The 27,837-nt window shown below is 33.8% G+C and overlaps 1 protein-coding gene across 2 annotated transcripts in view; it reads left to right on the forward strand.

Moving 5' to 3' along the window:
- The window catches only part of LOC143912252 (uncharacterized), a 210,007-nt gene that overhangs the window by 77,654 nt on the left and 104,516 nt on the right, over positions 1-27,837 (forward strand). For both annotated transcript variants that reach the window (XM_077431526.1, XM_077431527.1), the window contains one exon: positions 23,460-23,505. The gene's annotated coding sequence lies outside the window, so the exon portion shown is untranslated. The remainder of the gene's footprint in view (positions 1-23,459; positions 23,506-27,837) is intronic.

Raw genomic sequence — 27,837 nt, forward strand, 5'->3', positions numbered from 1 at the left:
AATCGATCGCTCGCTTCAAACGAAAGCGAAACCGATGCTGAATGTATAAAAATTTTCCCATGGATTTTCAATTCTTCTGTGCAACTTACCGAATGTTCATTACGATCTGGATTACAAACCCCGATAGAAATAGAAAATTTATTGCTTTCTTTAAATTCAAATAAATATACACAATTTGTAGTTTATTTTTTGATGTTAGCGTCTTATATCATCTTCGCGGTTATTGAATTGTGTAGTTATAGTCAAATATAATAAAATTTAAGGTGAATCTGCCATATACATATGTATGTATGTATATATACATAAATACATAGATTGCAGAACGGATTGTCGAATAGTTTTGAAGAACTTCAGTAAGTTAGCTGTTGAGGTCTAGAAAACGTCATACTTACACGTTAAAAGTTGTTAATTGGCAACGCGGTAACCACACGTTCTTGTAAATGGTTTTCCGCGTTGACGCGACCGCAAGACGTCCCAGATACGGAAGTTGGTTGTGCACTTCGTAGGTTTCTCGACAAAATGCACATCTCGAGTACAATACCGCGACGAATTGCATTAGCGTTGCACATGCATCGGGAACTCGGCGTCTCTTCGCAACAAGTCACGATGACTCGTGCACATTTCCCAACTACCGCATTTTCAGCGACTTGCTAGCAAATTACCTTTACAGCATATAGCTCTTAGCTGAGTTGTTATTTTTGACACTGTTGACTTCTATCTAACTCTGATGCATAACCCACATTCGTATGATTCACCTGCCGCTACTATATACACACTTCCTAAGATATGTGTATACGGATTTCTCTCTCGTATCTCGTAATTTGGGACTACTCTCCAGACAGTGGTTAGATCACACCTGTTAGCTTATTTTATAGGAGATCATAGAAATTTAACTTCGTATTAATTATTCAAAATTTGATTTAGTGTATTTGGTGTTGATTTGCCGTAGTGCCTACTCTAGTGGTATATTATAGACCTGGCGATACGGACGCGTTCGTCGTTAATCTCCGTTAGCGATCTTTGGTTACTTCTCCTTTTTCTCCTGGGCAGCTTCCATTCCGATGGGCCGGATGAGTTAGTAGGCCGGTGCTTCGGCTACTATTTCAACTATTTATTGGTAACGTCGAGATTGTATTAAGATTCTCCGGCCTAATCGTACGATATAAATCTACCGGCAAAGGCCTGATTGCGATTTACGCGCCGCCTCTCAACATTTTCTTTTATTCAAACGTGAATTTACTACATTTTCGCATTTCCTGTACGTACACAATTACTCCGTCAATCCGAAAAAGTCCCTACTCCATCTTTTCCCGATCGAACTTAACTGAAAGCAGACACACACAGTGTGTGGAGCAGCATCACGAAATAAAGTTAAAAAAAATCGCTTACAAGGGAGTTGTAAAACGGGTAATGAAAAACTTGGAATATTACCAAAAAAAAAAATACAAGGAAGTTTTTCAATAAAGAACTCGAATTGCCTAATAAAAATGATGTAATAAAAAAGTAATAAAGTCGAACTGTACTCGGAAAAATCACAACGTATTTTATGTAGATTATTATTGTTTTACCTTTATTGTGTTTGCACTGTATATCGTATACGTACAGAGATATAGTTTGATATATCTTCAGCAAATAACAAAACGCAATTGAAAAATATCAAATAAATTACTCCCGCTCATGCAACATTATCATACAGCGAATGTTTATTTTGATTACAAAGCTACATACACATACATAAAATATGTATATAACACAGACTATCGCGTGTGGGAATTGTTTCTAATCTTCCCGTTGGTATTAATGTGCCCTCTGTGTCTTATAAACACGTCCTCAATTAACACGGTATAATTTTAGTTTGGGATACTCGGCCTTTTTAGCACACACTCTCTCCAGCTAAATGAATATCTTCTCTGGGTCGGGAGGTTTCGAATTTATCGGCCCAATACGGCAAGATTTCTGGAATAATTTTGCTTCGACAAATTTATAGCTCCGAGAGCTGTTCGCTGAGGATTTCGGTATGCAAATGCGGTTATTGTTGCGTTTGCAAATTTGTCTAAACAAACAAACGCTATATGGGTTATCTCACACGACCTGTGTTGGCTTATCGCACGGTAGTTGTACCGATTCACCCAATAACCTTTAATTCTATAACTACGTACATAAGACTGAATAAATATATGCACTTGATATTACTGAACTATAGATAAATAATGTTTCATTCGGTCATATTCATTTATATCTTTTTGAAATATATTTTAGTATTTAATTATATAATATGTAATTTGCGATATGACGGCGTTTATGTATGTATTATCCAATTACAACTTGCTATGAATAGATAACGTTTATTTAATTTATCGTCGCAGCTAAGTGAAAGTTGAAATATTTAAATAATATTCCGGAAGTGAAATACATTATTTTTTGCTGAATGAATTAATTAAATAATTGAACCTGTATGTAAAATTATTCTAAAATTCGTTATTACGTTGCTTTTAGTTAATTGCTGTGAGCTATGTATCTTAGTACATTTTTAATTTCATTAATTTTCCTCCCAAATACAATGGTAATTTTAATAGCAAAGTAATTTAAACTATGTACATATGTACATACATAAATATACTTTATATTGTTTAATTCAATTAATTAATTACATACATTTAAAAATATCGAACGCAGTGCGCTAGCAGTTCTTTTGTCGCATATGCGGATAAAATCGAACGTTCGATTAAAAATTGAAGTGAATCGACAATTTAACCCTTTGCAGCCACACGCTACGTACAGCTTTACAGGGTATTAAAGGGTTTAACTCCACCTGTAAACCGAGCATGGGTCGCATCAAATAAAAATGGTCAGAATCGCGACGCGTTTACGAGGACGTTACCGTTTTAGTAACATTTTTACAACTTTTTCACCTCTGTACACACTCGTAGGTACTACAGAGTTCTGAAATGGTATTGTAAATTTGAATTTTAAATTTTAGCCAAAATGTGTATTTTTTAATATACACATAGACTTTAATTGTTCCGCTTTGTATGCGCTTTGTTAACGACAAACATTTCCCCGTATAAGTGCTTCCATAGAATTTTAAAAATACTGGGATATGTACATATGTACATACATAGGAAGATCATGTGGATGGAATGGTTGCAATTTTGTATGAAACTACAAAATCAAATAGAATTCAGATAAGACACGGCAGATCGAAATATAATCGTAGTATTATTTGTATGCATAGGTATGTACAATATGTAGCTACAGAATATTGCATCAAGAAAATCGGATAAAATTTCTTACTATGCGAACTTCGTATTATTCGCCAGTGAAAAGTTCGAATATTTATGATGAAATAATATTAAAATTTTCTGATTTAATTTTTTATTTATATGAGCTATCCATTATTTTATTTTTCACGACATTTATGGTCAAACATTGTACATGTATAATTATTCAAGGCCAATTATGAACATTGATTAACAATCATAGAGACATCTATGGACAAATTTGCAGCATTATATAAATCATCAAATTCGAAATGCTGTAAGCTCGATTGTGAGAAATAGGACAGGGCTGCTAATTTGTTGGAACCATTTCAATGAAATCAGATAAATTGTCAAACTCTGATAAGAAACGATTGACCTTGGAGTCACATATCCATACAAGGTCTGACCAACAGTACAAAGCCAGGGATTGAACCTGTGACCATAAAATTGAAAGAACTACACGCTAACCACTTATCTATGTATGTTGCTGGTTAATTTGACAATTGTTAAAGAAATCCCATCAACAAATTGTAGAATTATGAATTAGGAACAATAAAATGTTTTGGGCAGCTATTATATGATAAATCAAAATATGCATGTCTTAAATTAATAATTACTGTGGTAAATTTAAAATCTATCATACATGAAAATATCCCTTTACAATATATGTAACAAAAGTCTCATTCATACGTATATGACTATGCATATATGTATATGTATAGACATATGTATTGTACATTTATACGTATACCCTTTCAGTCAGAAAAAAGCTCTATTATAAAACGCACAAATATTATAGGTTGTGTGTGAGAGTCGGGTGTTCGATCGAGCACTAAAGATTCGATTCGACCGTGAAATTTTTGTAAAAAGAACGCATCGTGGATAATCGAGGCGGAGTTTGACGCGCGAATTTTCCGGAAAAACCGCGCACCACGCGCCGGAAAAGCGCGGGCTGTCAGACTGCGCGGCCATCGTCATTTATTCACACTTCAATAGGCGGTCGGCGTGACTGTCGGGTTCCTTTCGGTTCTTTTTGATCCACCACCCATTCCACCCCCCGCAAAAGATCCCACCCTCAGCACGCCACAAAAGGCTCCCCGACCCCCTCAACGGGCGCCGGCACGCTACATTACACTGGAAAATGTGAAAGCGAAGAAAAACCTGTAGCTAATGGGGCGGCCTCGTCTCTCGCCTTTTCGTAAATACAGCGCCCAGAAATGAACGCGGATTTCTGTTTATTTACAGTGAAAACCTATGTAATATGTACATATGTACATATACATACATATATGTAAATATGTCTTTGTGTGTGTATATACATACATATATGTCTATGTGTACGTTTCAGCTATGCTGCGATGTAATGGCATTAAAAACTGAAATTTTTGGCGTAATTATGGAATGAAAACTTTCGATGCTATAATAATTCGAAGTGTAGGTGAATATTTTCTCGCTTAAGCGCTCTCCCAGAGTAATTTAATTTATTACTTTAATGCAATTATTTTTGCCAGTATAATTTTAAACTAAAATACCACAATATACTTATCTGTATCATACAATACACTTACCTACATATGTACATATATAGGTATATTAAAAATATATCAATTTAAAATCATAAAAAAAATTGTTTGACAGACTCGTAATATCTATCTATCGTAATAACTATATAATGTACCATCATTAATCAGCATTATAGATTAAATGCTCTCGGCTGTGTATAACTAACCCATGTGGATAATGTTTTAATAATTATAATAATAATAATATTTTTTATTCAAGAATAGTGCAATCCCTATCGTCCATATTAATAAATATATATGTAAATAGATAATACATATATAGAGGTTTAATTGAGGAATACATAAAACATGAAGATCGGCATTCAGTATGTTTGGAGAAATAAAAAATAAAATATAAGTGCTGATCACTTGCTATCATCACAGTGCAGCAAGTGTTGATATCTAGAATAATAATAATTATTGTTTTATTTTAAATCATACAAATGGAACAATCATAGAATAGCATTGTAATAAAATATGAATTTTATGGATTTGTTCAAAGTTTGAGCTATTTCTTTCCCCGTCATTGATGCTGGATTTCTTTGTCACGACTACTTGATTTGAGGTATGAACTATGTACTTACATTATTATCCATTTTTAAAATGGATAAAACCTCGTATAACAATTTGGGCTCAAAGCAAGTTTCAGTTCAAACAAACACACACAGTTAACTGTGTGTTTTTTAAATTTGATACATGGTTACATTAAAATTTTTGTATTTAATAACAATGTTAAGTAAATGTAGTACTTGTTTAAACAACTTTTTCATGGTATAAGCGTCTTTGCTACATACCCTAGTTCTGCGACATTAATATACTCGTAACATGTATGTAAACCATTAAAAATTCATATGCACGTACATATTTCGAATGATAAAAAGTGTAGGTGGAATGTAGATTGTTTTTGTATATATATAATATATATATATATATATATATATATATATATATATATATATATATATATATATATATATATATATATATATATATATATACATATGTATGTACATATATAAAATAACAACGACTATTTTTGAAACATCTTTGAAATCCAAACCGAAACCCAAAGCGCACAAGCACATATACATACACACGTCAGCGTATATATAATTTAATAAAGGTCCTGTCGCAGTCGAGCCAGTGTCGGCTTGGTGATATACGCCTCGCATCCGACTAAAATATAATATCTCGACGATATAACGTATTCTCGGGAAACGGGAATATAATCCCTGGAATGAGGCGTGAATAGTCTTCACATTCGTATCACACTTTATTACGTTATCTGCGGGTCCGTATATTTTAATATCGGGCTAGAGCGATTTATCGCACCGACTGTATGTATGAATGTACATATGTATGATCTGTACGTACCTACTCCAAAGAGGAGAGGATCGCTCTCTGAATATTTGATGTAATTGAAGAAAGTGCAGCAACGTCGTTTACATGAACGGAAGCCGCTTATAAGAGCTGCGTTCCACTAGTCGGGACTATACATACATACATACATACATATAGCATCATATTCGTCGGATGAAATGTTTATTTGAATCTCGCCGTTTGGAATTATATTTACATCATTTCAGTTGACTTGACGGTTGGGATAAAAATATGCAATTCCTATTGATGTGATCTAGGAATCGAGATCTGGAGTTTGCCTACTGCCATGTGAACTCGAGTGAGGTATAGATCGGTGTCGAATTTCGAGTGTGCAATGAAAGGCCAGCTGTCGATTCAAAAAAAGACCACCGACTGCGTATAGGCATTCATCGTAATATTCAATTATGTTATTAATCGAGCAATGGGGTCCAAAACGACCCCATAGGTCCATTGTGAACGCACATGACCGATAAAAGTGCGACTCTTGAATCGTAAATTATTCACTAATTTGAAATTAATCGACAGAAAGCACTCGCTGTTTGTTGTATAGGTACGGAGTGAGTTCCCAAAATGTTGAATTTATGAAAATCAACCATACAACGGAATAATTAAAAATATGTCATAACGAATCCCGTTTGTTAATTATATGCCGACCTTGTGCAAATCGTCTTATCCAAAGGTTTAAATATAAATGTACTGAAAGCAGCATTAGTACGATATCTAGGTTAAGCTTAGTGCTCGTAAAAGGCCAGGTCTTCCCTTGGGAGACTGAAGGAACATTTACTTATGAAAAAATAATGTTCAATATATATATTTTTATTATTTTATCGTAAAACTATTATTTATATACGTAAAAAGTTCATCTTCAAATCTGCTGTGTAAGTGTAGGTATAACAAATATCTATTATAGTTTGCTTTTAGTTTAATACTAGATCATATTTTGACGAAAAACGAGATATGAATCTTTCCGTTTGTTCGATTTATTGCGTCAGTGATACAAAAATGCGATTGGTCACGAAGTGATATTGCCTATGAAATGAAAGGGTTTAAAATGAAATAAACTACATATCTAAATCGATCATCCAAACAAATACATATTGATAATATACAACGATATCCTGTATCAATATTTATTATAATTTATTTTCATATAATATAATGTTGAAATTGCGTGTTCATAATTTTTACATTATTTTCTGTCGTCATGTCATACTCGATCACGAAAACTTGATACGTATAATATTAATACAATAATCTTAAATTGATTGTTTCATCATTTAGTTCTATTTTACATATACGTAAGTATTTGTAATATGTAATAATATAAAATACTTAATACTTAATACCAAACAATTTTTTTTTTAAATGCTTTTTATTGCTTATAAATTATGTTCACGATACATCTTAGGTCAATTACAATAGTTACTGATCTACTGATCATTTTCTATTTTTTTTATATTTATAGTACTTATGTATTATCTTATTTAAATGTTGATGTGCTGCTTAATACGAAAAAAAGGTCAAAAACTTATTTACAATTCTTATAAATGTTCATAGTACATTTTATACATAATATTTAAATTCAGTGATCTAAATCAGATTGTGGTTAGGTATTAATATTATACATACATAGATATTGAAAAGTAATTACTGAAGCTTTCGCTGGAAAATGGAAAATCGTGATATCTTTAAAATTTGGTATTTTTATTGCTACTATTTTGTATTGAGATTGGCAGATAAATTTAATGTATATGTATGTAGATATTTATCTACGCGTCCAAAACGATCACTGTGATTTTTTTATTGCGGACAATAAATGACGAAAAAACGTATACCCACATACATACACGCATACATGCATGCGAATTAAAAAAAAAACCGCAAATAAATCAAATAAAAACTCGACAATAAACATCGTAAGGGAGTGACTGTGGAACCGTTTTTACCCCCAAATAAATATTCCGATAATAAATTAGTCCGGCGAAATGGGGACGTTTTGCCCCTATGTTGGCGAAACGACATCTGCTGGTTACCAAATACTCCGCATACATACATAGATAGGTACATATACAGTCACAGACAGACGTACAGACACACGTAACTTATTACAGTCATCAGCATCGTATTGTAACGAAACGAGTGCGGTTGCATAACAACTTCATATTAAAATTTAAACCGGGTTGTCTGAAACCAGGTGGAGGGGGTGGGAGGACAGTTAATTAGAATCATTTACATTAATTACTATTTAAAATATAGACATACATATTTAACGAAAAAATCCCATTGTCCTTAATACGAGCGTCAATTTTGTATTCAATGGTAATTTACGACGGAATTAATTAATATTCATATCAAAACGTACAAAGCTCACTTTCTCTCCGTTTAATATGCTAATTTTGTGACAAAAGCTTACCATTGTTTTGAATACACGCTTATGCGACTCGCTGAATATTTTTCAGTAATTAATAATCGATGAATTTATTAATGAGTATTTTCGATTCGATGTTTCCAGACTGATTTTGTGAATTTTTCATTGCGACATTTATTTAATTATTCATGCAAAAGCTCACAGCTTCACTTTTGAGACTTGTTTTAAGGACTGTATGTAAGTAAATTTAAAAAATAAACATATTTACATACAATCCGATGTTCTCCCACCAGCAGCATGGATCAATGTGCTGATTTTTAAAATGCTGCAAATTTGTCCATAGATGTCTTGCAAATTTCAAGTTTTTCAGCATCTCGAAATTTGGCGATTTATAAATGCAAATTTATCAAAAAAAATGTCAAAATTTATTCATGGATGTCCAGTTAGGCCTTTCTTGTATATATGTATGTAAATTTACCTCCTATATACGTATATATGTATGTATGTATGTACAGGTAACAAAAATAAATTATTCGGTGGACCAAAAATTGTATACTAATGTCAATTTTTATATAAAACCTTTCTCTTTAAATACATATCAGAGTAACACAAAACTTTTTTTAGAAATGGCCGATTTAAATACGTTTCAGTAAAACCGTAGTTGATGAGTTACTTAATTAGATGGAATATGTAGAAAAAAAACCATTAATACAAATTAAGTAAATATTTTGAACCTATTTGAATTCGAGTATGTGGTTAACTTTTTACTAACAAAATACTGCGATTTCCGGTTTTCTTCGTCGGATTGCACAATTGTGTGATTCAACTCAAATATGTGTATTATGTAGAAAGAAATACCCAACATTCACATTCCATTGTAATCACGATTGAAATATCAGATTTCTCAAATTCGTGCCGAGTTACGAGGGAGAACGGATGTCCATTGAAAATATTCTCATTTTAAGGATAACGTTTCCGTTTTTATTCTATAATGCGCTTTATATTTTTATACAATAATACACACTCGTCGTACTCATTCTAATTGGTATTGCGAGAGTGCATAGGGCTGTTATGTCGGTAATGAAATATAAACCACTCTACCACATGTCAATTTTTCGCGTCGACCAAATGTTCCGTCCATTAAAATTCGCTCTGTCCGCGCTAAGTAATAATATATGTAGTACCTACTTGTACGCGCGTGCGTGTGTGATAAATATATTTTTAAATTCATTTTACTTTTTTCGAAAGGACCGCATAAAGAATTAAACGCTCGTTTTTGGTACGTGAAATTTTGATGGGGTAATCCCGGCGTATGCAGGAAAAAATTGCAACATGATGAGCTTTTGATGGCGCATTACATATGCCGAGTTGAAACAACCCTAGCGTGCTATCAGAGCCACATTTGGGGAAGCGATGGGCATCAAAAAATTTGCATATAGCATGTGCGTGTGCAACGAAAACGCAGATTCGTCAGATGCATTCGCGATATGGTCGAAAATACTGTTCCTATTCGACTTTTTATTCATTTGCCAGCTTTTGCCCTTTCTAGTAATTATATCAAACAATATAAACAAGTTGAATGTTTGTTTGTCCACTATGCAAATCTACATTTTCCATTTAGAGCTATCAAATTTGGTATAAATATTATCTCTAAAATAGTACATACATATCTCATGCTATGGTATAAATAACATAAACTGTCGGCGGCTTTTGGAATGGGCTAGAAACATATGTAAAAATGTATGTAGTAGAAAATCAAACTTTCACCTTATATATAGTAGATTGTAGATATAAAATAAAAGCCTTTTAAAATCATACATATATATGTACACTGATTTTTTAAAGTATTGTATTTATTTTTAAATTCGCAACATTCTATACGCATTTAATTGAATTTATACACGAAATAACGAGATGAGGTAGAAAACGGAATACGTGGTTGAGAAGTATGACAAGGGTAGTGGATATACATAGTGGAGAGAGTGAAGAGATTGAAATGGCAATGTGCGGTTCACGTAGCTAGATGAATGGACAAAAGAAGTGCTAGAATGGTACCCGAGAGAACGTGAAAGGGTTAAAGGAAGGCCGCAAGGCAGGTATGTAGACGAAATTAGGATAATGTATAGGATGAAATTTTTGAAACATTATATTTAATGTTTTGAGAAATATTTCTTTAAATGAAGAAAGGGGGACTTATACCACTTTCAAATGTAGCGACTCATATGTTATTAACCTCATAATAACATAAATACTACACACATTAAAGACTGAATGAATAAACCTACATATGTATATACTAATAAGGTCGATGATGTATTAATTTTATTGGTAGTTTAAGACGCTGATATACATACATATATAGGCCATTGTGGCGCATTAGATTCTTCCTGTAATGCCACAATGGTCCAAAACTATTAATAAATAAATAAATTACTACATATGTTTTTACTAAAACCATAATGGGGTTTACAAATATAATATAAATTTTATTGATCTTTATCATTTATCATTATCTTTCATATTATCATTGGCTCTCAAAATGCAATAAAATATTGAACTAAGAAAGCCCTCCCTAATTATGATATAATACATCACCATGGCGGTAAAATTATGAGCCCTTATATTTGAAAGTGGCGGTAGAATTTTCAGTTCCGAAAACGCTATTTCTGTTTGATTTAATTCACATCTTATTATCACTTAATTCCATATGTCCAGAATCTCGGTAAAGCAGAATAAATGTACATATATAGTCCACCAGTATTTTTAAATATTGTTAAACGGAAAAAAAACTATATTTAATGTTTTGCGAGATAATTCTCGAAATGAAGAAAAGTAGACTTACAGTAAATGCCATTTTCAATTATGACGATTTAAATAATGATTTTACATATACATACGTACATATGTAGTAAATTGATAGGATGCAATATTCATTCCAAGAATTTTAATCACGAGTCGTTTTCAATATGGCTGTACGTAGTTTAAAAAAAAACCCTAAGGATCGCCGTCGTTCACTTGAAATATTATCCTATTTAGCTGAGATCGCAACCCACTCTCCACCCGTCTCCATTCCTTCATCTCCGACTCCTTTATTGCAAGGCGAAATACGGATGATACGTCACGATTTAATTTCGGACGAAAAATGGCGGCGACGTTTGGGCGAATACCTCAGAGGCAATAATCAGCGAGAATGATGGCACTCGCCTCTCTTTTTAATTTAACGTACGCTATCCGAGGGCACCCGGTATCAATCATGTGAGCGACTCATAATAGGGTGGGCTATTGGCGATACGCGACTTCAGGTCTGAGTTATTCTCATTGGGTCTCTTTTGGTAACAAGACCATCCAATATCCAGGTCTATTTATTATTTTTATACACATTCCCTTGGCCGGGGAACACCACCACACAATGGCACAATGCAACTAGTAACGAAAGGGTTAATATTGTGATGTATCGTTCAATCCCACTATTTACATATCTTTGTTAACCAGTTTCATATTTCATATAAAATATATATTTGTATAATTCGGCCTATATCTTTGAAGTAAAAATGTACATATTATAATTAAAATTTTGAATTTTAAGAACCTCACACACGATTCAAGCAAAGAGTTCTTAAACAAACCTACCAAAGTTACCTTCATCCTTAACTTTTAACTTGTTTTAACTCTCTTCTCGCACAATATATGTACATATTATATAATCGTCTTTTTGCTCTTAATTTCAATTTAAGTTGACCATTGTTTAAGGGTTGTTTTGTATAGAAATTTATATTTATATTGTATAATTCTAGTGAGTATAGAAATATACGTAAAAATTATTTTTATATTATTCACCACTATACGCCAATAGCTCGGCACAGCACTGTATGGAAAAGACCTCTATTAACTATATGTATACAGCACTGCCCGTTTTCGGCACGTTTATACTTGTTTTGGACGAGTGCAAGACAAAGTCGGCTTACATATACATTACAGAGCGCGACGATAAGGCGCAATATTGCTTGCGTCGTATCGTCGAGCTAATATTGTCACAATATGACGTTTTCGAAAATATTCACTTTCGTACGGGTGCACTCGCCACTGTGACGTCACGTAATACATGAATATTTCCATAATGGCAAAAAAAAACTGTTTGATACGTTTCGGTGACATGTACTGCTGTATAATATTTATCGTGTCGGTTACGGATACGCCACTTACATATTACGGAATATATTAATGTGCTAAAGAATATTCTTCGTACTGCGGTTTACGGTCTGTGCTGATTACTAAAAAACTCGGCATATGAACGTCAATAAAATAACTACATATTATATGTATTTTGAATGTCATAATATGTCAATATAATTGATAGTATAATTGATTATTGTGTATTTCTCCATGAGTATATTATATAAACTTTTATTTTATTTAAAAAGTTATAATTGAATCGGATAGATCCATTGCTTGTGGTTCATTCTATATTATGCACCCTTTCAGTGCATGCGGATACATTTATTTGCGAGAGGTTATAAATATTATACGAGTCGTGCTCCCCCCCGTTGCGTCTATTATCGCCAAAGTCATAAATTCTCACCCTTAAATAAATTCCAGATCCGTTTAAAAAATATATTCGTGTTAGTTAATGTGTTAATATTCCACTCCGAGTGTTCCTTTGTGCGATACACGTGATGATATCCATTCAGTTAAATGCGCGCGAATGTCGCTCGGATCAGCGCTTCCTAACGCTTTGCGTTTTGTAATTTTATTTTATTTTTCTCATCTCAAACGTCACGGAGGCGATAACGAAATTAATCTGAAACAATATGTATATTTTCAGATTTTATGTACAATATACAGTACGCAGTAACGTATTGCGTTCTGTTTAAAAATCTATTTTGGATAAAAATTTAAAACTTTCATTTTTTTTAGATATGTGAAAAGTTTTATAACTTCTGCACTTTTTCTCCGTGTAGAAAAGTCGAGTGTGAAAAATAGTGATGGGAAATAAAATTCAATCGTTTCTCGGCATATATATTTTTTCCGCTTTCTGGCGTATCGTATACAAACGAGCGTTGTTCGATACGCCCTTTTTTGCATTGTCGCCCTACAAAAAGGGTCCGGGACAGAGTGGGGGTGGGTGTGTTGGGAAAAAAATCTCCGCACGAATAGCTATGATGACAAATATTTTTCTCGATTTATTTTTTTTCGTGCGCGAATTCACCGTTGCACAAAATGTAAATAAACGTATATCCGATTTCGCTTTGATCGTACTTACACACGTTCACGCTCCATCTAGTTCAAGATTTTAAATTTAGATTTAGTTTGTGAAAGTTTTACAATTTAATTAAGTGCTGAAAATTGCACTCGAGTTCCTGTATTTTGCGCTTGAAGTGCGGTCGCAAATGCGAAGCGAGTTTTTCCGAGCTTTTCTCTCGCCCCGCGCGCAAGAGATACACGGTGATAAATAATTTAGGTTTACGACCATAATATATATCACGATAGGACCCGACCACCCCTGAAAGGGCGCCGAACCACCCTTCGGACTTTGGTCGGGGTTATTTTAACCCGTTGTTAAAAAATTAACATGCCGCGACCGAGTCGAGCCAATTCAATTTGAATAAGAATACAAAAACCGCATTGAAGTGGGTCATCAAACACGCTAAAAATTATACATACATATAATACACATGCGAAATATGTATATATACATATGAAAGAACTTTTGCGCACGATACTAAAAGCATTGTTGTGTTTTCATTATCGTTCAGCGGAAAACATTTAGCTTTTGTAGCTTAAACGCTCTTCACCGCCATTAGATGAGATGCACTTCGTTCGATTCAGTCATAGAATAAATCTAACTTTAATAATAGGGGTTGAGTAAAATTTTAATTCAAAGCTATTTTTATGTTAGTGTAATTAATTATTCATGCGAACTCTACGCGAAACTTATCCATTAATCCTAATGATTTTTCTTCCTCGTATCACTCAATGCTTTTCCGTCAATTTTCTACAAAATTTTTGCACATACATATAATGTCGGTAAATTAATCATAAATCTTTATAATAGAAAATCACTAACACCATTATTACATATATTACAAACTTTACCGTCAAAGCTACCTACCGTTCCATTGAATGTACCTTTACTCTTTTTATAATTCTGTTCTTCAATATCGATACCATTTACTGTAAGTTTATATGTATACTTGTAAAAACAAATTGAAATTGTGGAAGTGAAGAAGTGTAAGAAAAAATATTATTTCTACATGTCCCATTTTTCCACCTTTTTTAATTTACATTTTACCGCGATACCATTACTGGCTTTACCCCTAAGCGACACATGTGGTATTACATAAACATGTACATATATTATATAAATTTATAGGTTATCAATTTTGACATCATATTCAAAATTGTGGTTAGAACCATTTCAGCAATGAAATCAAATAAATTGGCAAACTCAGATAGGAAACGATCGACTTGGAGTCACAAATATCCAAAGCTGACTAGCAGCATTGCAGAAACTCTCCGAATAAATTTTCTTCAATCGAGGTCAACCCAGGGCTCGAACCCGGGAACCTCTCGTGGTTATCATCAAGGCAATCACTAAGCTATACTGCTAGTAAATATTTATTATTCGTTTTATCACATTTTCTTATATGTATGTAAATATTATAAAATGTAAATTTCCTTATTAAATCATTTTTTGGGCATAATTCACACGTAATGACTGGTCCTGTTTCCTATTGTTCCCTACGTGTTCCTTTTTTCACAAGTCGTATATGTGTATTGCATGTACAATGAGAGATGTAATTCTAATCTTTATATTTGTACGACGAAAAAATAAACAATCGTATTTTGTAACTATGGTAGATTTGTGTAAGCTCACAAAATGTTTTTTAACACAGCGAACTATCACTCTTAGTTTCAAGCTTTTCACCCGTATGCGAGAGTTTTCTCAAAGCGATCACAATAACTGACTAACCTTTAGTTGCACAACTTGAAATATTTTAAACTCGTTAATTGATCACAGAGGTCCGCTTACAGTTATTTCTGCGTGTGTACGGTTCAGGGTTGCGTATTAACGGGGTCCTATATTAGTGGGCCGCAGGCGGGTTCAGGGGGTACCCCAGGGACCCCTAATCCGGTTTAGGTTGCGGCAACAACCGGGCAGATCTCTCCTCCGACCGGATTTGTTTGCCTTTGTTTGGTGTGTGTGTGTGTATGTGCATGTGCGTGTATGTTTGTGTTTATGTGTTTGCGCGGGAAAAACCGGTTTTTGATTAATCGCCAGCCATTGTGCTCTGACGCCTCACACCCCGGACTTTCCGCATACACACAACAAAACGGTTAAATTTCCCCAAATTCGTACAATATATAAATTAATACTGGCATTGTTTTTATTTATTTATATTTGTACCGATACATTTTCTCCGGTGCGACATACATATGTATGTACGTATAAAATATTTAAAAAAAATGATACAATAAATATCTCCAGCTCCGACATTCCCTCTTTCGCTCGAACTAAAACACACTGATGAATTTCGACTTGATCGTTCATTGGATTCGTTCGATTGATAGCGGGATTCGTTCCCGTTTCCGGTTTGTTCTCCCTGCACTAGACTTCGTAACGTCATTAAGAGGGCTGGACAGCAGCGCCTTGTCCATACAAACGTACTATACTTCTCCCTTCCTCAATTATGGCACTAGAGAAATTATTTTTTAATATGCTATGGATATCCACCATTGGGGTGCATCTATCGTTTTATTTTTTTGATTAATTATTTTTTATAGGAGCTAGGAGCCGCCAAACATCTATAAAATCGCCTCTTTTTTACACCCACGAAACGAGTCCAGCGTGCTTTTTAACGGTCGATTTAAAAAAAAATACGCCGATAGATGCACAGAAAGTATCTTACTTATACCGATGATAAATTTTTTTTAAAAATTGGCCCAGTTTTGGAGAAGAAAATAGGAGAATGTCAATTTAAAATACGTTTTATCTGGTCGAAGCGCAACTGTCGCATTCACTCAATATATATTTTATTTTATTTTTACATATATACCAGGAAGGCCTTACAGGTAAATCCCAATGCGCCTTCCTGGCCAATTACAAATACAAATGCAGCATTTTTTTATTATAAGTCGTTGAATTGCGAGACACTGAAAAAACTCGCAAATTAACGAGACATCTATGAATTGTACATACATTTTTATTGTACATCCATCAAATTTCAAATAGTGGTGACATAGAAGGTAGGAAGGATTTTTAGCCAATTTTTACATTGTCACATTCACTCATATATATATTGAGTTTCATTCATTCATTCAATCATATATTGTCACATTCACTCAATATATACATACACTCAATATATATATCGAAGATAAGATAAGATAAGAAGGAACGGTAACAAAATTAAGGTTTCGGGTGTACAGCCCTCTTAATGTTCAAATCTGTTAAATAAACAAGTCAGATATAAATAGGCTTCAGTATGGAAACGTGTATTAATTTTTTTGATCGATGATAATTGACCCATATATTCTTCTAATCGTAAATGTGTTTACCTTTGTACATTATATAATATTTGCTACTCAACAAATTGTACATGGAAATTATTATAACAAAATTCCGGTGTAAAAAATAGCAGACTTTTCTTACTTGGGTAAAATATTTGTAGAAGCAATCTCATCTCACCGAATACGTATAATAAAAATAATAATACCTAGAACTCATGTGACTTAGTATTTTATTTTAGTAGAGGGAAAATATTGTTTTTATTATATGTATGTATGTACCGAAAAATTCTCCTTGGCTCAAGTGACTTGTTATGTACGAGGAGACACCTAATTATATACAGCTTTAATTTTAATACTCGCAATTTCTTACGAATTTTTCTCCACAGGATAATGGTACTATATCTTGGAAAACCCTCTCGTGTACGTTTGTTTCTTGCAACAATGAATTCGACTTTAAAAGTCGTGTTCGGTTACAAGATGGCTGGCAGCCAAGAGCAACAATATAATTGTACCAGAACTCGACTACCTTCTTGTTGGCGAACGAAGGAAACCTTTTTCGGCATTGTCTCTATCGTACGAACGAGAAGAAATTCGTTCACTTTTCAACTAGCCAATATAGCTACTAACAAAATGTATATCGCACGGCGTTTTTTTGTTTTCGCTTAACAAGTCTTGTCAAGTGAAAAATAAACAGTGAATCTCTTCAAATATTTGTATATTGTAAAGTTTCGCAAATCCTACGTGGTTTTCTACAAATAATACAATTAATGATTTCCTTCACAATACGAGTAATCAACGTATACGAATTGCAGTCACATGTCAAATAATACACAAATTTTGCATTCAATCGGCAACTATATATCTACTCATCTGTTTCAACGCCATTGATTCATCACAGATGAACCATTGAAGAGCGAAATTCGTCTCCTCACATACTAATCAAATCGCTTTCTATTTGTACATCAGTCTCGCGTATTGAAACCGTTTGAAATACGACAGGGTGTAGGTGTAGTGTCAGTCTGAAATGCGATACCCTTGTACATAGAAAACAACGATCGTTTTACTCTCGAGTTTTTGATGGATTTACGATCTCATATTGGTGTATCGATGACGCATTTAGCGCTGGCACAAATGTCACCGCTTCGAAGAAATGACCGGTCGAAGTGCGGTTCAACACTAGGTAGGGGTGGCCTTTAAGGGCGATTTTATAGGGCGGAAAGAAGACATCGTGTCCAGGGCCGTAGTGGAGAGGTCATCAGCAGGGGCCTGAACAACTCCTTCTGGCCCCGGACCATTAACGTGAGTGGTGCGCGGTTCAGCGGAAAGGTTGAAAGCGGTTCAAAAGGTCGTCCGTTTTGAACCGTGGCTTATAAATAAAACTCCGGTACATTTTTGAAAACGTGACCGAAACCACCCCATACAACACCGTTTTTGTTTCTCATTCACAATAATTAATGTCCCAACGTTTACATATACGAACCAAAAAAATCTCATTTTTGTTGTATGCAGAAAAATGTTATATAGAACGCTGAAACTGTTTCTCGTTGTAACTATGTATGTAAAAATAAATAGCACAAAGTTTTTCTATTTTATATTCAACGCCCACTTGCACATATAAAAGTAAACTTGTATGTGACGCGCGGTTTGTTTTTAGTTAACATTAGTCAAAATCCGTTAATAGTCGAGGGAAATATTATATGTACATAGGTATAGAAATAAAAGATAAAATGGTTCATACATTATTAACATAAAAAAGCTGAACTTGAGAAATAATGCTTCATTACTATTTCAATTGCTTTCTATCTTTTTCTAATCGAAAACTCCTGAAGAAATTCGTACTATTTGTTGCGATTCTATGCAAAGTTATAAAAATTCTCGACAAGATAAACTCGTTTTACTTATGATTAAAAGAGTCGAAGTTCAACCTTTAATGAAGTAAAAAAATTGATTATCTTAGTAATATTTTGCTGTATAGTTAATCTTAAATCAATGTCTGTCATAATTTCCTGCTTGTTATATGTATTATACATAGAAATGATTTCTTTAAAATTGTTATTCCAAATCATCTTTCCTTAGCAGCAGAATATACTAAAGAAATATGCACTCTTCTCTACATATGTAGTAGATGCTACTTACATATATAACTGTAATAAAAAAAATCTGGCTTGATAAATGTAATATAAATAACATTTTGACGATCGCTTAGGTAAAGTGGGATTTGACGAAGTGCGTATAAACTTAGTTGCTTGCACACGTCGCGAGCAATTTTCCAGATTGAATTTTCCTTTAAGTAACTTTTTCGAATGCACTTTAAAAGCATTTCATTTCGTATGTTAACAATTTGCCCACCCCCACCTACTCCTTAAAATCATCTTCATTTGGAAGCGACGCTGAAGAACGCCGACTGAAAGCTAGCACAAAGAGAACCCGAGAGAGCTCCCGTTCGGGTAATGGAAGAGGCGAGCAAATAATAGCCTGCAAAAGCTTCGGCTGAAGGGAGGAGGGGGGAGGCGAATTGGGGGGAGACTTTGAAAATTCGGAGTTTGATTCAAAACAAATATGATTACAGCCACCCATTTCTCCCCCCCCCCCCCACCCTCATTCTCTACATTTCCACTTCGGCTTTTACCGAGTTTTGGAATTCGGTTTTGGTCGATGAAAAGAAACGATCCGCTTGATTGGCGGATGGCTCGTATGCCATTTCCCCGAATTGATTTTTCTTCGTTCAGTTATGTAGTTAATAATTCGATTGAATAAGAATGGATTGAATTGAACGCTTTCAATCTTCTTTAAATAAAATAGGGCAAATGTAAAAAAAAAACGCAATCTATGCCTGTGTGACCACTTACATATATATATGTACATATGTATATACTAACATATGTACAGTTGAATAACCCGCAATACTATTAAGTCACACACAATCTACATACTTATTTACAACGTCTTAATTTCTCACCGCATTTTTCTGACCCAATGAGAAATGTTTTACTTAATGTATTTTTAATAAAACTTTCTTCATTGACATATATTTACAAACGGTAAACGTATTATTCCGCAAAAAGCGATTTCGTGCAAGTCACTATCTAACATTTCGATCACGGAATATCTGGCACTCGAGTTCTCGTTAGTACAATATTTCGCGTGGGTATCTTTCGATTGATGGAGTTTCTGGTTGCCAGATGTTCCGTGATCGAGATTTTAGTGACGTACGCGAGATCGCTTTTTGCGGAATAATCACCAAACCTTACATACATACATACATATGTATAGGTATGACTTTATGAATTTAGCAGAAATTTCATAATGATTTCGGTGCTACTTTAGTATGCGGTCTACCTTTGAATCGCAGTCGACTATTGTTTTTTTTTTATTTGTATTATAGCAACAACCTGTTTATTATATTTTTTTTTCGTGCCGCCCCATAATGTTGTCAAAGCATTTCTGTCAAAATATCGTCAACAGAGAAGAAAATATCGACCCTAACAACCTAATCTTAAATGAATAGGGCCAATTCTAACTTAACCTAACCTAACCTGACCCTTAAATAAAAAGGTGTTGGCTGCTAAGATATGTTTTTTTTTTGTGAAAATATTGATGAAATAAAACTTTAACAAAAAAAATCTTAGCTGCCAACACCTATTTACAGAGTCAGGTTTGGTCAAGTTAAGTTAGGGTTGGCCCTATTCATTTAAGATTAGGTTGTTAGGGTCGGTATTATTCAGTCTCACTGTCACACGCGAGAACTGAGACAGTAAGACAGCATATTAAAGTAAAAACGTGAAGGTACATCGCATACTAAAGTAGATATGTGAAGGTAGATCGCATACTAAAGTGGCACCATAATTTCATATTATTACACTACATTTTTCAACTGTATTCTTTTCTTTTTGAGAATATTTACCCTTTGTAGTTAACTCAGTATTCTTGAAAAGCTATCGTATATATCTGATCGAGCTATCGTATATATTTTAAATAAAATAATCAATAAAGTTAACAGTAACTTTTTTCATTTGGTCTTCTTCCTATTCATTAATGTCTCTATAATAATTCCTTTTCCACATACATACATGTATATACTTTTAACCTCTGATCTTTCAATCTTGAACTCGACACTCTACTGACTGAGCTATTCCTGTATCTATGTATAATAATTAAAATAAACACGCGGCATTGTGAAATGCAAGTCGCGCTGGTCGTTAGCACGAGGCTGCTTATCCAATTACGCCTCTCAGAAGGGGTCGTCTTCTAGCCCGCCCTGTACATTACAGAGGTGATGGCCCTCCAGGGCGAGGGTGCAAATCTACGCAGCGGAACTTCCGCTTCTCGAAAAGACAATAACAATTACAAAGGTAACGACCCCTATCCCATTCGAACAACCCAACACCATTTTGTGCAACATTTCCCTCGGAAAAAACGTTGTTTGTTCCATTAATTTTCACATCGCTAATAAGAGCCACGCCTCGCACGAAATCAATCAATTCCGAAATTGAATTGAAATTCTACGCCACATTTGTGCTCGTTACACCGCACCGGTCGTCAACGTGGTTGAAGTCAGCAAGAAGTGGACGAAGATGGAACACCGAACGTTAGACCTAAACAAACATGCAGATGGGACAATTTTGACGTGACGAGGGTGAGGAGGGCACAGAGGACCGGAGAGGACAACCCACCTACCCCCTTGAAACGAGATGGAACGGGATCTATGGGGGGTGGCGTCGAGATATATGGGCTCGGGGCGACGCGGCTTTTAAATTGATGAACTGCGCGCTACATAATTAATTTGTTTTAATACGCGCCCTGCCATTGCTTTGAAACGGACGAATTCAAATTATCCAAATTCCGCTGAAAAAAATAATTAAACATATTTATAAAACGATTTCATTATTTTTTTTCACTAAACAGCATTAATCGTTATCGGTGTCCTTTTCGCACCGCGTAGTTCAGTTTTCGATTAGTTTGACTTTGACATTGTGGAGCTTTCGCCTCGCAGTCATCCGATTAATGTCGTCCTTATTTTCCCCTTTTGTCTTCGGCCTCGCGCGCCACTGGAATCGCAAAGGCTGCGCGCAATAAACATCCAAAGTTACGGAACAAAACAGAGACAATAGGCCGGATTCAATCGGCTGGCGACTTCTCGTTTTCTCCGGCGATTTCCCGTTTTTCTCGACGAATTTCAAACGCAGTCTCTTCCCCTCCCAGCGACTACCTACTTATATAGCAAGGGTACCCAACCTTTTTGGGGTTGGAGCTACTGTTCATCTAAACTTACATGGCGATCGACATGTAATAAGAATATTTTAAGAATATTTGCTGTCGTTTTTTTATAGTAAAAAATATTCAAAAGGCAAAATATCACTGAATAACTGCAGAAACATTTTTTTTTAAATAAACCTATGTAATCTCTCCATTTAACCAGGTACCAACTTATAGTTGAAATATATTTTCAGTTGGATATATACATATATATATATATATATATATATATATATATATATATATATATATATATATTGAAAATATATTTTGACCAGTTGGAATTTAATTCGCAATATGAATCAACTTTCGCAGGTTAGACGGAATATATTCCAACTACGTAGTCAAAATATATTACAACTGGAAGATACACTTCAACTGTGACATGTTTATGTACATATGTACATACATATATACAATACACAAACGAAAATATTTTATATAGAGAAATACTTATTAAAAATAATTATTAAAAAATATAGAAAGAATTGGTTTTAATTTTTTTTTATATTTTAAAGGTGTGTTTATAGCTTAAAAATCTATGAATGATCACAATATGTATTTTATAATAAATATATTACATATACATACATACATATGTATACAAAATAACATTTTTTGTAGATATACAATATGCAAACTCCTATTGGGATATTTCAAGTTTCTGTTTTTATAAATATGTCATAAATCTCCTTTACATATGAGTATTTTTCAATTTGAAAATGAATATGTCCATCAAATGTTGTTTCGCGATCGAAACTTTGACCTTTAAATTAAAATGAACAAAATCTATTCGTATAAAATATACAGTTATTTACTATGAAAATTTCATTTTAACTTATACAGTTTTATAATATGTTTATAAACTCAATGCCTTCCATTTACCATAATGAGAAAGAAGCTCGCAAAAAACATCGCGATTACGCCATGAAGAGCACATTCCACTGTGATAGTTGACTCGTACATACATACATATATACGTACATAGATTGTTGCACTTCTCGCTCTAATTCATTAATTAGCATAAGAATACACATATGCACCATTTTCACCGTATAAAATGTCATTTTAATTTAATTCAAATTTAAATAAAATTTTACTAATTTTATTATTCCTTTGTTTCAGTTGTGCGAGACTGTGATTTACGGCATGCCGCGCTGAAAACGCACAGGTACGTAATGGCCGTTTAAAATATGATTTCTGTTTATATTTTTCGCCGGATTTATATTATATACATATGTATATATGTACATATTTAATCTCGCGGCATATCCGTTTAATTAATGGCAAACATTTGCGTGCGCGCTTCGGTTGAACGTTAAACCGCCTTTTTACGGTTCACTTGCACTAGACGCTGCTGCCTGTTCAAATTCAACCTAATTTTGTATCTGTCTATATTTATTTTTTTCCCTCCAATCAATTAAATCCCACTCAACATAATTAACGGTCAAATGTATGACATTTATATGTGGCATTAGTATTCGTGATTAAACAAATGAATATCGAGCGATTTAAATTTGTAATTAAAATCAAATTGTGTTCATGCATTCGAAGCGTTCAAGATAATTTGATATTGTTAATTAATAAATAACAATTATAAATTAAGTAATTAATAATCAACACACACTCTATTAGTTTGATTTATACTGAACATTTAATGCATTGCGATCGTTTAATTGCGAAATCTGCAACAATTTCAGAATACCTTCGAACCCTTCTGTACTCTCTCAGTAAGGCTTGCAATCCGTATGATGTATTATTCAAATGAGTTTAGGCTGGGGTTGTCACTATATGTGTGTACTAACTACTGCGGAACGGACACATTGTTTCGCGTTGTTATCCTGAATAAATTTAAGCATATAGATTGAAACGTTAATGTTATTACACGGGAAACGACGTGTCGTCCAACTTGTGTCGAAATGTATGTGTATGTATGCAAGTTAACACTTTTCCGACTGATGTGTGAGATTTTTATTTATCTTCTCGTTGTTGCCATTTATCTGTGCGGGTATTTCGTTCGATTCGAATTCGCAATAGTCTCTCTCGCACGCGCTGACAGTTAGGCGATAGTAATTTATCAAGTTTGTAAGTTTGAAACATTTCGGTCAAAACTGTGACCCGAAACTTTACAGGGAGGGTCGTCGAGTTTCTATTCCCTTGTAACAACTACCTACACCTCCCTTCGCCCCGGCTTAGAATCAGAAAACGGAATAACCTATTGGATTTGATCAGTGGTCTAAATTTTATATACTACATACATATATTGATTCGTTCTAATGCACATTTAATGGTTTCGGTATTGACTTGTTTTTTGTAATGTCGTTCTATAAAATTGTAATCTTAAAATCTTTATTTGTCGTCGCTAATGCATTCCTCTGTATGCAATCCTTATAAGTCTATAACTACGATTATTTTATATATGTGTTAATTATGCAGATTAGATCGTTAATATTTATTTGAAACGAGCTCCGGTATTGAGTCAGTTAATTTTGTCCATGAGAACATTTTTATTTGCCTCACAAACATTATATGCATTGAATTAATTTTTAAGCACTTGATTGAATATATGTATGTATGTACGTACATAGTGTAGGACTTTTACGCGGCGGAACGCCGTTCCAGCACCTTTTTTCACGGTATATTTCAAATACAATTATACGAAACAGTATTCGAGCGTACATTATCACAATCCATATTTATATAATTGGCCGAAATGATAAAATATGGTGTCCTTATGAAGAGGATAAAATGTGGATGGATTCGAAGTTGGCGCTTTTGTTTTTGTGAAACACTAAATAAATAGAGTCGATATTCCAGATGAAAATTGGGCAAATCTGTGGAAATTACGATAAAATCTACAAGTTTATTTTACGTTAGCGTTCTGTTGTATATTATATTTGTGTACGTTTATTTGACTTTAGACTTGACATATCTTAATTAAAAATAAAATATATGTAAAATTTTGCTAAAGCTGCCTTCAATGTCATTTAAATGCTTATTTGCTCTTTTTAAAAAATGTATTACAAAAATAAAAGTGAAAAAGTTTTTATTTATTGTTTGACATTTATTTTCTTTATTATTTAACAAAATCTTTGCTTTTGCTTAAGCTCAAGATATTTTTTCAGAATTATCTTTTTTATATATATTTATTTATGCATTTATAATAACCCTAAAATTGCACCTCTCCCTTCTGCCCTTCCTTTCCTCTGATATGTAGGTTTATCGTTTTATGCTTAAATTCAGACTCGATTCTTAATTTACTGAAATTTTTAATAATGCAAATCCTGAAATTTCTGTTCTCATTTTATTTTCAAATTCGGAAGCAGCATTTATTGTTTGTTTTTTTTTGTGTCCTGCATTCTTTTGTCATCTGGAAAACAGTTGGTGTTTTTGACATTTTTAACAGAATGTATCGTTTCAAAAAAAAAAAAAAACATTGAAACACGTGTTTTAAAATAAAAATACGAACATACAAACAAAACACCTGACTAAGGAGGCATTAAGCATATGTTGACATTTTGGATACCTGCCATTCTATATGTACATATATTTAAAAAAATAATTTAAAAACACACTTTTAAACGCGCTTATCCAATTCTCAATTTGACGCCAATGAACCGTTTGCGGGTCATTTTGAAAGTCACACTACCTTAAAACTCTCATTTTATGGTAGGTGCTTCAAATTTTCATACATATGTAGGTATATACTTGGAATAGAGTGCCTCTCGCAGCACACACGCGAAATATACGAACGTGAGAAATTGATATGCGTTACGTGAGCCGGCGTCAAGCAGCGTCGGCGGCGGCTCAATAACGAATGGGCGAGCATTCCAGGCGCCTTCAGCAATTTCCCGGAAGTCCCATAAAACTCCCGAAGGAATCTTGAGAGTCGGGAATGCGCTCCGCCGGACGGCTCTATCGCGGCGAGCTTTTCAACCCTTTCGATGCTGCTCGACGACGATTTGCTCGCGAAGATGAGGACGAAGACCACACGCCGCGTATCTCGAAGCCTCTTCGTCAAATATTTGTGTCCGACAGATCCACTTTGGTGAATGTGTATGTATGTATGTGTGGACTAATCGCTTCGTCCACTCGTCCAAATCGCTTCAACGGCCCTTCTTCTTATCTGTGACTGACGGTAGAAATTTTATTGAATTTGTGCGGTCGTGCAGTGTCATCGATCCTACGTGCAACGCCACGTGCTCTTAACCCGTTGCTCGTGCGACTGGGTGAGAAACAGAGCGATCCGTTTATCGTGAAACCGAATTTGAAACGGTTCGATATTTGTATGAGATGCGTGTGTGTGTGTAGAACTGCATGCGTACAAACGTATAAGATAGGGTACATATATATATGTATATATGTACATATAATGTCACGTTTTAAAATCGTTATCAATCTGAAATTATATGTATCTCACATAGCAATAATGTATATTGTTGAATGGGGCGAGAATTACGTTTTCTACATATACATATGTACGCTGAAGTATTTATGTGTACTGTAAGAGGGCAGTTTATAGATTTATTTATTTTCTAAAATTAACCTTTTGTCCATTACATTGTAATATCAACAATCGCTAAAGATATTAATGCCGAAATATTTAAAGATGCAGTTCATAAATTTTATTTAACCTGTATCGATTACACTGAGCAACAACAAGTGAAACGTAAAGGAGGTTTGTAAAAATATAATACTACCGGAGCGGTGACTAATCAAATCTTCTCTAAGTTTGACCGACTAAATTCGAATATGACAATGATTTTTGTTGTTTTTTTTTTTGGTTTTTGAGATGGCCGTTTAAAAAAATGCAAATTTTTATATATTTTTTGGCTTTTACAGTCTAGTAATTCAATCTAGTATTACCATGCCAAATGTGAAGTATTGGAATCAATAGTCAGATGTTTTTCCTATTGATTGTGATTTTTCAATGCAATTCAAATAAATATACTTTTTTTTAAGATTTTTTTCTTGATGCGATGAGCTAATTTCGCTGATTTTTTACTTTACCATGATTATTAAGATCGATTTTCTATCTCAGTATTATTTAAATATGATTGTTTAAAATCCAAAAATTTTTATGCTAATCTAATATATAATTTCGAAAGAGACTTTGTATGTATGTATGTATGTATGTATGTAAGTTTTGGTTCGTAGAATCCGTGACGTTAAATTTAGTAAAAAAATACATGAAAATTCAAATAGATTTAAATAAAATAAAAGTAATCGAATAAATATAATAAAATGTTTACTATTAGATTAACCATGTTTAAGCGGTTTATATTACAAATACCGAGCGAAGCCGGGTAAAACCATTAGTATTTTATAAAGATATAAAGCATTTTTTTCAGTTATAAAACGATTCTTTATTTGTCCTTTATTCTTTCCAAAAAATATGTTCACCGTACTTATATGTAAACTTCGTGACTGTATGTAGTAGTGTTGCGTCAAAGTTATGCAAAAAGTGTATGAAATCACTAGTTCAAATGACGTTTCCAAAACA

The sequence above is a fragment of the Arctopsyche grandis genome, chromosome 5 (assembly GCF_051622035.1).
Source record: "Arctopsyche grandis isolate Sample6627 chromosome 5, ASM5162203v2, whole genome shotgun sequence".
Taxonomy (NCBI): Eukaryota; Metazoa; Arthropoda; class Insecta; order Trichoptera; family Hydropsychidae; genus Arctopsyche; species Arctopsyche grandis.